The sequence below is a fragment of the Triticum urartu genome, chromosome 6A, assembly GCF_056163025.1.
Source record: "Triticum urartu cultivar PI428250 chromosome 6A, HENAU_Tu73, whole genome shotgun sequence".
In the NCBI taxonomy this organism is placed as follows: domain Eukaryota; kingdom Viridiplantae; phylum Streptophyta; class Magnoliopsida; order Poales; family Poaceae; genus Triticum; species Triticum urartu.
This window is the reverse complement of record NC_141878.1, coordinates 226,220,644-226,233,628: the sequence shown is the minus strand read 5'-3', so window position 1 is coordinate 226,233,628 and position 12,985 is coordinate 226,220,644.

The following is a 12,985-nucleotide window of genomic DNA, read 5'->3' as shown; positions in this document are numbered from 1 at the left end:
GCTTCTTCGTGGACCCTTTGTGGGTGGTTGCTTCTTCATGGACCCTTCGTGGGTGTAGCCCTTTGTGGACTCGCGCAACCGTTACCCTTTGTGGGTGGAGCCCTCCGTGGACTCGCGCAACCGTTACCCTTTGTGGGTTGAAGTCTCCATCAACGTGGATGTAGGATAGCACCACCTATCCAAACCACGGGAAAAACATCCGTGTCTCCAATTGCGTTTGAATTCTCCAAACCCTTCCCTTTACATTCTTGCAAGTTGCATGCTTTACTTTCCGCTGCCAATATACTCTTTGCATGCTTGCTTGAATTGTGTGATGATTGCTTGACTTGTCCTATAATAGCTAAAATCTGCCAAGAACTAAAATTGGGAAAATGTTAAGTTTTTATTTGGTCAAGTAGTCTAATCACCCCCCTCTAGACATACTTTCGATCCTACAAAGATACAAGATTGAAGATGTAACACCCACGATGCGGCTATATCTCCCACATGTCGGAGCACGACTTAGAGGCATAACCGCATTGTAGGCATGTCGCAAGAGGGGTAATCTTTACACATCCCATGTACTGAATAAGAAAGAGGTACAGAGTTGGCTTACAATCACCACTTCACACAATACATAAATATAGCATTACATCATCCAGATACAATCAAGGTCCGACTACAGAACCAAAATAAAGACAACCCCAAATGCATAAGATCCCCGATCGCCCCAACTGGGCTCCACTACTGATCGTCTGGAAAGGAAACATAGTAACGTCCCGAGTCCTTGTCGAACTCCCACTTGAGTTCGGTCGCATCCCCTGGAATGGCATCATCGGCACTTGAATCTGGTTTTGGAAGTAATCTGTGAGTCACGGGGACTCAACAATCTCATACCCTCGCGATCAAGACTATTTAAGCTCATGGGTAGGGAAAGGTAGTGAGGTGGAGCTACAGCAAGCACTAGCATATATGGTGGCTAACTTACGCAAATGAGAGCGAGAAGAGAAGGAAAAGCACGGTCGAGAAGATACAAAGATCAAGAACTGATCCTGAAAACTACTTATGTTCAAGCATAACACGAGACCGTGTCCTCTTCCCGGACTCCGCCAAAAATAGACAATCACGGCTACACACGTTGTTGATTCATTTTAATCAAGTTAAGTGTCAGGTTATCTACAATCGGATATTAACAAATTCCCATCTGCCCATAACCGCGGGCACGGCTTTCGAAAGTTCAAAACCCTACAGGGGTGTCCCAACTTAGCCCATCACAAGCTCTCACGGTCAACGAAGGATAATCCTTCTCCCAGGAAGACCCGATCAGACTCGGAAACCCGGTTACAAGACATTTCGACAATGGTAAAACAAGACCAGCAAAGCCGCCCGAATGTGCCGACAAATCCCGATAGGAGCTGCACATATCTCGTTCTCAGGGCACACCAGATTGTCCAAGATTCCGGTAGGCCAACCCAGAGTTGCCCCTGGTGGTCACCGGCTGCTGACAGGTTGGACCAACACTCAGAGGTGCACTGTCCCAGGGGGTTTAAAATAAAGATGACCCTTGAGTCCGCGGAACCCAAGGGAATAAGGCTTAGGTGGCAAATGGTAAAACCAAGGTTGGGCCTTGCTGGAGGAGTTTTATTCAAGGTGAACTGCCAAGGGGTTCCCATTATAACCTAACCACGTAAGGAACGCAAAATCAAGGAACATAACACCGGTATGACGGAAACTAGGGCGCAAGATTGGAACAAAACACCAGGCATAAGGCCGAGACTTGCACCCTTTACCAAATATATAGATGCAATAAAGTAAACAAGATATAATAATGATATCCCAACAATAATCATGTTCCAACAAGGAACAAACTCCAATCTTCACCTGCAACTAGCAACGCTATAAGAGGGGCTGAGCAAAGCGGTAACATAGCCAAACAACGGTTTTCTAGGACAATGTGGGTTAGAGGTTTGACATGGCAACATGTGAGGCATGATATAGCAAGTAGTAGGTATCGTGGCATAGGCATAGCAATAGAGCGAGCAACTAGCAAGCAAAGATAGAAGTGATTTCGAGGGTATGGTGATCTTGCCTGCAAAGTTCTCCGAGTTGACGTAAGCTTGATCCTCGTAAGCGTACTCAACGGGTTCCTCAATCACGAACTCGTCTCCCAGCTCTAACCAAGGCAAGAACACAAGCAAGGGAAACACAATCAACCACGGTGCAATGCGCAAGCAACATGACATGATATGCGGGATGTAATATGCAATGCATATGCGTGCTCCGGAAGGAAAAGATTGAACCAGTCCTAAGCTTGGCAAACCAAGAGCGCCACTGGAAAGATGAGTTGATTTCGGTCGAAATCGATATAAAGATCAGCGGAATCGGATGCACGGTTTGCAAATGGCAAGCAAAACAATAATGGCATAAATCTGCGATTAACAGCACGATGCCATCTAAAATGCAAAAAGAAACTATGCTACTGCACTCTAACATAGCAACAAAGCATATGTCAGTGATCTACTCAAGATGCTTGACAAAAGATGAACACTGAGCTACGGCTAATTCACACAATAGCAGGTTCAAACAAGCATGGCAAAAGTGCAAAAGATATCAGCTTCACAGATTTAGTGAAAATAACAACATGTCAGGAATTAACATCAGGAAGCAATGTTTAGAGCAAGATAACAACATGCTACATGAACATAACATAGCAAAACAAGGCATGGCATGAAACTACTCAAAGCATATAACAAAAGTCCCTTACTGACCATAACCCAAAAAGGATCAGTGGATATGATGCCACCCATGTAAACATAGCAAGTTTCGTTAACAGATCAGACTTAGCAGAAAACTGGACATGGCATAAACAGAGTTACGTAGGCATGTTTGCGAGCTCGATGCACTCATCACAAGGCATTGCATGACTAGATAAGCATACACCCAGCTATAAGACATGATCAAGAAGCTAAACATGTCAAGAACAATATCTTAGCATGCGTGGATCAACTATAATAACCTTGGCAAAATTGATTAACACGTAAACAATCTGCCAGGAACATTTTATAGCAACGGTACAGCAAGATGGAGTCATGCTAGGGTACTCCATAAATGCAAACAAGGACACAGATGGATAGAGCATGACCAAATGTCAAAATCATCCTTACTGAACATACTCAAAAGAGGCATGGATCACTCTGTAGCAATATGAATACATGGCATAAAAATAACATCAGGGAAATGACTTAGTAGAATTCTAAGTCCCTGAAATCAGCAACATCATGAGAGCTACTTTGCATGCTTGTGCTAGTCACTACATTGATCACAAAAATACATGGCATACACCCCTGTAAAGATGGCATGGCATAGCCCAAAACACATGTAGAGCTCAAGTTCATAGGCAGCACACATTAAACATGGCAAAAATGACAAAAGCTCATAATCTATTAAGAAACATAAACTAACATTTTATAGAACTCTTGCAACAGCATTTAGGGCATGAAGATGGACTCAGACAAGCATGGTGCAATGGAATGAAATGAAGAGGACATCCTAACGAACAATTTGGTATATGGACGCCCAAAACGGAGCTATGATGACAGAGATATGATGTGATGAACATGGCTAAAAAATATATGCAGAAAAGGACTTTGGAAAAATCGGGTCAACCCTAGGTTTGCCCAATCCAGATCTAGGCGCACGGAAGTCGAGGCACGTCGGAGCTCTCGCTGGAGCAGAGGGACGTGGTGGCCGGAGTCGTCGGAGTTGGCCGGGGACACGTCGGAGACGAGGAGGGAGAGGGTCGGCGAGCACCTAGGCGGCGGCGCGGCCGGACCGGGCGACGGCGAGGAGGAGGCAGCGCAAGCCGAGGCGGGGCGGGGACCGGCGCAAGGCGGCGGCGCGATCTTCGGGCAGCGGCGCTGAGGCGGCAGGCGGCGGCGCGGATCGGGAGCCGGGTGCGCGGGCGGCGGGGAGGCCGGGCGGAGGAGCGCGGCGGCTGGGCCCGCGGGGGCCAGCTGCGGGCCTCGGTGGGCCGGCACGGCGGTGGCGGGCGGTGGACACGTGGTGAGCCCCAATTGGCTGAGGGGGCGGCGGACTCGTCCGGCCGGCGGCGGACGTGTCCGGCGGCGCGGAGAAGTGAATTTTTAGGGTTTCATCTGAGATTGGACGGGGGAGGCACATATTTATACATAGAAGGAGCTAGGAGAGTCCAAATGGAGTGTGATTTTCGGCCACGCGATCGTGATCGAACGACCGAGAGGATGGAGGGGGTTTAAATGAGTTTTGGGCCACTTTGGAGGGGTGTTGGGCTGCAACACACACGAGGCCTTTACGGTTCCTCGGTTAACCATTGGAGTATCAAACAAACTCCAAATGGCACGAAACTTGACAGGCGGTCTACCGGTAGTGTACCAAGGCTGCTTGGCAAATCTCGGTCCAATCCAGGAACGTATAACACCCGCACACGAAAAGAGGCAAAAGGGGACGCCGGAGGACGTAGGAGTGCCAGAATGCAAAACGGAAAACGGGGAAAATGCTCGGATGCATGAGACGAACATGTATGCAAATGAGATGCACATGATGACATGATATGAGATGCATGACATGGACAACATGCAAAACAAAGACAAAATCCAACCACGAGGGAATATCATAACTTAGTGCTAGAAATGGAAAGAGTTGGAATACAATTATGGTAAGTTACATACGGGACGTTGCAACACTCCACCACTGATAAAGGATCTCGTCTCGAGATCTAGGACTGGAAAAACTCCGGATATTCGGAACGGAGGTGGTCCTCGCGTTCCCAGGTGGCCTCTCGGTCGGAATGGTGTGACCACTTCACTTTCAGGAATTTGATAGACTTGTTGCGAGTCTTGCACTCAGTTTCTTCAAGGATAGCAACGGGATGCTCATGATAAGACATGTCTTCTTGGAGATCAATCTCTTCGAAGTTGATGGTGCGGTCAGGAGTCTTGAAACACTTGCGAAGCTGAGAAACATGAAACACGTTGTGCACATTTGCAAAGTTGGATGGAAGCTCAAGTTGATAGGCGAGGTCGCCTCTTTTCCCAATGATCTTGAAAGGACCCACGTATCTAGGGGCAAGCTTCCCTTTGATACCGAAGCGACGAGTACCTTTCATTGGAGAGACCCGGAGGTAGACATGGTCTCCGATCTCGAAAGCCAGGTCACGATGCTTGCTATCATAGTAACTCTTCTGGCGCGATTGCGTGACTTTGAGATTTTCACGAATGACTTTGTACATTTCTTCAACCTCTGTGATCAAGTCATTGCCAAGAAGTTGGCGTTCACCAGTCTCTGACCAGTTAAGAGGAGTACGACACTTTCTGCCATAGAGAATCTCGAATGGGGCCTTGCCCGAACTCGCTTAGAAGTTGTTGTTGTAGGAGAACTCGACATATGGAAGACAGTCTTCCCACCTCATACCGAAAGAAATGACACAAGCCCTGAGCATATCTTCAAGAATTTGATTTACTCGCTCGACTTGGCCACTAGTTTGAGGGTGAAAAGCTATGCTGAAGCGAATGTTGGTCCCCATGGCCTTCTGGAAGGAATCCCAGAACTTAGAGGTAAAGATGCTTCCATGATCTGAAGATATCAACTGCCGAATGCCGTGCAAAGAGACAATCCTGGAGGTATATAGCTCTGCCAACTGAGCTGTTGTGATAGATTCTTTGATAGGAAGAAAATGAGCCACTTTAGTGAGCTTGTCGATGACAACAAAGATAGTATCATTGCCACGCTTGGACTTGGGAAATCCAGTCACGAAGTCCATCTCAATATGATCAAACTTCCATTCTGGAATGGCAAGAGGTTGGAGGAGACCAGCTGGCCGTTGGTGTTCTGCTTTCACTCTTCAGCAGACATCACATTTATTCACGAACTGAGCAATCTCGTGCTTCATTCGAGTCCACCAATACGACTGCTTGAGGTCATGGCACATCTTTGTACTTCCAGGATGAATAGAAAGGAGTGAATTGTGAGCCTCGTTCATAATGACTTTAAGAAGGTCACCCTTAGGAACAACAATGCGATCCTCGAAGAATAGAGTATCTTTGTCATCAAGGCGATAGCACTTGTACTTGGGTTGGCTCTTGGCAATCCCAATCTTCACCTTCTTCACTATAGCATCAAGAAGTTGAGCCTCATGAATCTGATCTTCCAAAGTAGGAGAGACTTGGAGGTTGGCAAGAAATCCTTGAGGAACAACTTGGAGATTAAGTTTGCGGAAAGCTTCACAAAGCTCCGGTTGGAAGGGCTTGAGAATCAAACTGTTGCAGTAAGCCTTCCTGCTCAAGGCGTCAACAATGACATTGGCCTTGCCTGGAGTATATCCAATACTCAGATTATACTCTTGAATCATTTTGACCCAACGAGTCTGCCTGAGGTTGAGGTTGGGCTGAGTGAAGATGTACTTGAGGCTCTTATGATCAGTGAAGATGTCCACTTTCCTTCCCAACAAGAGATGTCTCCATGTTAAAAGAACATGGACAACAGCCGCCAAGTCGAGGTCATGAGTGGGGTAGTTCTTTTCATTGGGCTTCAACTGGCGAGAGGTATAGGCCACAACTTTCTTCTCTTGCATTAACACAGCACCGAGACCTTGCAGGGAAGCATCACAGAAAACCTCAAATGGTTTGGATTCATCAGGAGGAGTCAGAACTGGAGCTGTGACTAACTTCTCTTTGAGGGTGTTGAAAGCGATGTCACATTCAGGCATCCAGACATACTTCACATGCTTCTGGAGAAGGTTGGAAAGAGGCTTCGCGATCTTAGAGAAATTCTCAACGAATCTTCGACAATAGCTTGCGAGCCCAAGGAAGCTGCAGAGCTGCTTCACATTCTGAGGCGGTTCCCAATTCACAATTGTAGACACCTTCTCAGGATTAACAGCTATGTCCTTGGCGAAGATGATATGCCCAAGGTAGAGAACCTCATCGAGCCAAAACTCGCACTTTGAAAACTTTGCATAGAACTGATGTTCTCTGAGTTTGTCCAACACCAATCTCAAATGCTTGGCATGATCCTCCTTGTTCTTGGAAAAGACAAAAATGTCATCGAGATAAACCAAGACGAAGTCATTTGTGTAAGGGTTGAAGATGAAGTTCATCATGCGAGAGAATGTTGGAGGAGCGTTGACAAGGCCGAAAGACATGACAGTGTTTTCATAGGAAGCATAGCTTGTCCTGAATGCTGTCTTGGGGATATCTTGTTCACGAATGCGAATTTGATGATAGCCCATACGGAGGTCAAGCTTGGAGAATACTTGAGCACCTTTGAGTTGTTCGAAAAGCTCGTTGATGTTGGGAAGTGGGTACTTGTTCTTTATGGTCTTCTTGTTCAATGGATGGTAGTCGACGCAGAGTCGGTCCGTGCCATCCTTCTTCTTGACAAAAAGAACACCACAACCCCATGGAGATGAACTTGGTCGGATGAGACCCATACACTCTTGTATATCGAGTTGTTTCTTCAGCTCCTTCAACTCTTCTGGTCCAAGCTTGTAAGGACGTTTGCAAACAGGTTCCGTGCCAGGCTCAAGATCAATGACGAATGCAACTGGCCGGTGAGGAGGCATTCCTGGAAGCTCTTCTGGAAAGACGTCTTGATATTCACAAATGACTGGAATCTGAGAGATGGCATTCAACTCGCCCTTCTCATTGAGAGAAAACAGTCGAATGGTATCATCACAAGTGGCAAAGACAATCACATCCTCAGACGCGTGTGTTAGTTGAATCTGTCTGGCAGCACAATCAAGCTGAGCCTTGTGCTTAGAAAGCCAGTCCATGCCGAGAATTAGATCAATATCCGAGTTACCAAGGACCATTGGAGAAGACAGAAACTTATAGTCGCCCATCTTGATAGTAACATCTGGAACCATGGAGTTAGCGTTCATGCGTTTACCCAGTGAGACAACTGCTAACGGACTAGGCAAAACTTGGAAAGCCAACTCATGCTTAGATGCAAATGGTCTTAAGATGAAACAATGCGAAGCACCAGTGTCAAAAAGAACTTTTGCAGGAATATCATTAACAGGAAGGTTACCCATGATCACTTCTGAAGAGTCCTCTGCCTGAGCTGCGTTCATCATGTTGACCTTTGCAAACTTGGGATTATGCTTGACCATTGCATTTCCAGCAGATCTCACAGGGGGAGGAGGTAGAAGACGCCTCTAGTTGAAGCATTTTTTTTGCATAGTGACCCTTCTGCTGACACTTGTTGCACGTAACCTTTGAGAGCGGCCGGTGATACGGAGCACTTGACCTTGGAGCATGAGACGAAGCTTTGTTCTGAAAGCCTGGGTTGGGTGGGTGGGAAGATCCATTGCCACCTTTACTCTTCTGCTGATAAGGCTGACGGAACAGAGGAGGAGGAGGCAACCAGTACTTTTGCTGCTTAGCTTCCACTTGAGTTGAAGAAGAAGAAGGAGTTGCATCCCTGACTCTCTTCTTAGAAGCATCGCACTTGAGCTGAGCGGCCTCTTGCTTTAGTGCCATGTTGTAGAAGTCATCATACTGTTTCGGCTCGAAAAGCATGAGAGCTAGTTGCAGATCTTCTCTGAGGCCACCTCTGAACTGATAAATCATGCTCTTCTCGTCAGGGACGTCTTGTTTGGCGAAGCGAGCGAGCCTCTGGAACATGATGTTGTATTGGTAAACATACATACTGCCTTGCTTCAGATTGCGGAACTCCTCACGCTTACTCTCAACAAAACTTTGAGGAATGTGGTGAGCTTTGAAGTCTCGGCGGAAATCATCCCAGGTAATCACACGACCTCCTCTGGGATCTTTGTGTTGTTGATACCACTCAGCAGCTTGGTCTTTGAGTTGGAACGAATCAAACTTGACAAAGTCCTCAGGCCTGACGTTGCTACACTCAAAATGTTTGCAGATATCCATGAGACAATCATCAGCGTCTGTGGCCTCGACACAGTTACTGAAGGACTTCAGCTGGTTTGTGAGGAACTGGTTGAGGGTAGCAAATTGAGCTTGATTGTCGCCATGGCCTTGATTTCCTTGGTTACGCTCTTGCAAGATTTGCATAAGCATCTGCGTGTTGTCGTTGGTAGCGGCCATCACAGCTTGCCATGCCTCCGGAGGTGGAGGAGGTTTCGGATTTTGACCCTTTGGAGGAGACATCCTGAAGAGGGTGACATCCGTTAGCATGTTGAAAGACAAATATTCAAGCTGAATAAAATGGACCGAAATTGCAACATATAGCCTTAACATTGGAACAAGAATGAATGAATGAATTCCAAATTAAATGATCACACTTCCATAAATTGAGAAGCCACTTAGATAGAGGTAGATGAATAAAACAACAAGGTACGGACATGAACAAATAATTGGTAAGGATTACCCAATCACAAACCAACTATCTGCGGAAAGAAATACTAGAGCTACATGAATTCCCACCTATGAAACTCCCGAAATTTTCTGGTTATGCAATCAGGTGTTGGGGATACAGGGGAAGCATAATATCTCACCCAAAACTAGCAAATCCTACATCCAGCCGTATCCATCCTTCAACACATAACCAAGAAACCTTCGGAAATCATTTACCTCAACCTTCGAAAAGCATCCGTTATACGAGTTATGGCGATACTCCCGAACTCCCGCCCCAGTACTAGGTGGCGTCGAGGTTATCTCACCAACAACTGCATAAAAGAGATTTTTGATGTTGGTGAACTCAGGTATTCCAAAACTGCAACGATAAAATTGTGATGACAACACCTCGGAGATCAACTCCCCGGGACACTGCCACAACCCCTAAATGTCCGGAGGCACCAAGAACAATGTTCTCGTCACAAAACCATCATAACGATTCCAAGATACCCGCGTGATCCAAATTTTTTTAGTGAATTTTGAGAAGAGAAGAGTCAAACTCTACGTCAGGAAGCCTCACCAGAGCGACGAAGGGACTGAGGAGTAAAAATAATCCTACTCTCCGATATATAATCCTAAAAGACTCAAAATATTTTTCTAGACTCAACAACGCCAGCGATTCGATCAAGCAGGGGGCTCCTAAGTCGGGGAAGGCTCTGATACCAAGTTGTAACACCCACGATGCGGCTATATCTCCCACATGTTGGAGCACGACTTAGAGGCATAACCACATTGTAGGCATGTCGCAAGAGGGGTAATCTTTACACATCCCATGTACTGAATAAGAAAGAGGTACAGAGTTGGCTTACAATCACCACTTCACACAATACATAAATATAGCATTACATCATCCAGATACAATCAAGGTCCGACTACAGAACCAAAATAAAGACAACCCCAAATGCATAAGATCCCCGATCGCCCCAACTGGGCTCCACTACTGATCGTCTGGAAAGGAAACATAGTAACGTCCCGAGTCCTTGTCGAACTCCCACTTGAGTTCGGTCGCATCCCCTGGAATGGCATCATCGGCACTTGAATCTGGTTTTGGAAGTAATCTGTGAGTCACGGGGACTCAACAATCTCATACCCTCGCGATCAAGACTATTTAAGCTCATGGGTAGGGAAAGGTAGTGAGGTGGAGCTACAGCAAGCACTAGCATATATGGTGGCTAACTTACGCAAATGAGAGCGAGAAGAGAAGGAAAAGCATGGTCGAGAAGATACAAAGATCAAGAAGTGATCCTGAAAACTACTTATGTTCAAGCATAACACGAGACCGTGTCCTCTTCCCGGACTCCGCCAAAAATAGACCATCACGGCTACACACGTTGTTGATTCATTTTAATCAAGTTAAGTGTCAGGTTATCTACAATCGGATATTAACAAATTCCGATCTGCCCATAACCGCGGGCACGGCTTTCGAAAGTTCAAAACCCTACAGGGGTGTCCCAACTTAGCCCATCACAAGCTCTCACGGTCAACGAAGGATAATCCTTCTCCCAGGAAGACCCGATCAGACTCGGAAACCCGGTTACAAGACATTTCGACAATGGTAAAACAAGACCAGCAAAGCCGCCCGAATGTGCCGACAAATCCCGATAGGAGCTGCACATATCTCGTTCTCAGGGCACACCAGATTGTCCAAGATTCCGGTAGGCCAACCCAGAGTTGCCCCTGGTGGTCACCGGCTGCTGACAGGTTGGACCAACACTCAGAGGTGCACTGTCCCAGGGGGTTTAAAATAAAGATGACCCTTGAGTCCGCGGAACCCAAGGGAATAAGGCTTAGGTGGCAAATGGTAAAACCAAGGTTGGGCCTTGCTGGAGGAGTTTTATTCAAGGTGAACTGCCAAGGGGTTCCCATTATAACCTAACCACGTAAGGAACGCAAAATCAAGGAACATAACACCGGTATGACGGAAACTAGGGCGCAAGATTGGAACAAAACACCAGGAATAAGGCCGAGACTTGCACCCTTTACCAAATATATAGATGCAATAAAGTAAACAAGATATAATAATGATATCCCAACAATAATCATGTTCCAACAAGGAACAAACTCCAATCTTCACCTGCAACTAGCAACGCTATAAGAGGGGTTGAGCAAAGCGGTAACATAGCCAAACAACGGTTTGCTAGGACAATGTGGGTTAGAGGTTTGACATGGCAATATGGGAGGCATGATATAGCAAGTGGTAGGTATCACGACATAGGCATAGCAATAGAGGGAGCAACTAGAAAGCAAAGATACAAGTGATTTCGAGGGTATGGTCATCTTGCCTGCAAAGTTCTCCGAGTTGACATAAGCTTGATCCTCGTAAGCATACTTAACAGGTTCCTCGATCACGAACTCGTTTCCCGGCTCTACCCAAGGCAAGAACACAAGCAAGGGAAACACAATCAACTACGGTGCAATACGCAAGCAACATGATGCAAAACATGACATAATATGTAGGATGTAATATGCAATGCATATGCGTGCTCCGGAAGGAAAATATTGAACCAGGACTCAACTTGGCAAACCAAGAGCACCGCTGGAAAGGTGAGTTGATTTCGGTCGAAATCGATATAAAGATCACCGGAATCGGATGCACGGTTTGCAAATGGCAAGCAAAACAATAATGGCATAAATCTGCGATTAACAGCACAATGCCATCTAAAATGCAACAAGAAACTAAGCTGCTGCACTCTAACATAGCAACAAAGCACATGGCAGTGATCTACTCAAGATTCTTGACAAAAGATGAACACTGAGCTACGACTAATTCACACAATAGCAGGTTCAAACAAGCATGGCAAAAGTGCAAAAGATATCGGCTTCACAGACTTAGTGAAAATAACAACATGTCAGGAATTAACATCAGGAAACAATGTTTAGGGCAAGATGACAACATGCTAGAGGAACATAAAATAGCAACACAAGGCATGGCATGAAACTACGCAAAGCATATAACAAAAGTCCCTTACTGACCATAAGCCAAAAAGGATCAGTGGATATGATGCCACCCATGTAAACATAGCAAGTTTCGTTAACATATCAGACTTAGTAGAAAACTGGACATGACATAAACAGAGTCACATAGGCATGTTTGCAAGCTCGATGCACTCAACACAAGGCATTGCATGACAAGCTAAGCATACACCCAGCTAGAAGACATGATCAAGGAGCTAAACATGGCAAGAACAATCTCATAGCATGCATGGATCAACTAAAACAACCTTGGCAAAATTGATTAACACGTAAACAATCTGCCAGGAACATTTTATAGCAAAAGTAGAGCAGGATTGAGTCATGCTAGGTTACTCCATAAATGCAAACAAAGACATGGATGGATATAGCATGACCATATGTCAAAATCATCCTTACTGAACATACTCAAAAGAGGCATGGATCACTCTGTAGCAACATGAATACATGGCATAAAAATAACATCAGGGAAATGACTTAGTAGAATTCTTAGTCCCTGAAATCAGCAACATCACGAGAGCTACTTTGCATGCTTGTGCTAGTCACTACATTGATCACAAAAATACATGGCATACACCCCTGTAAAGATGGCATGGCATAGCCCAAAACACATGTAGGGCTCAAGTTCATAG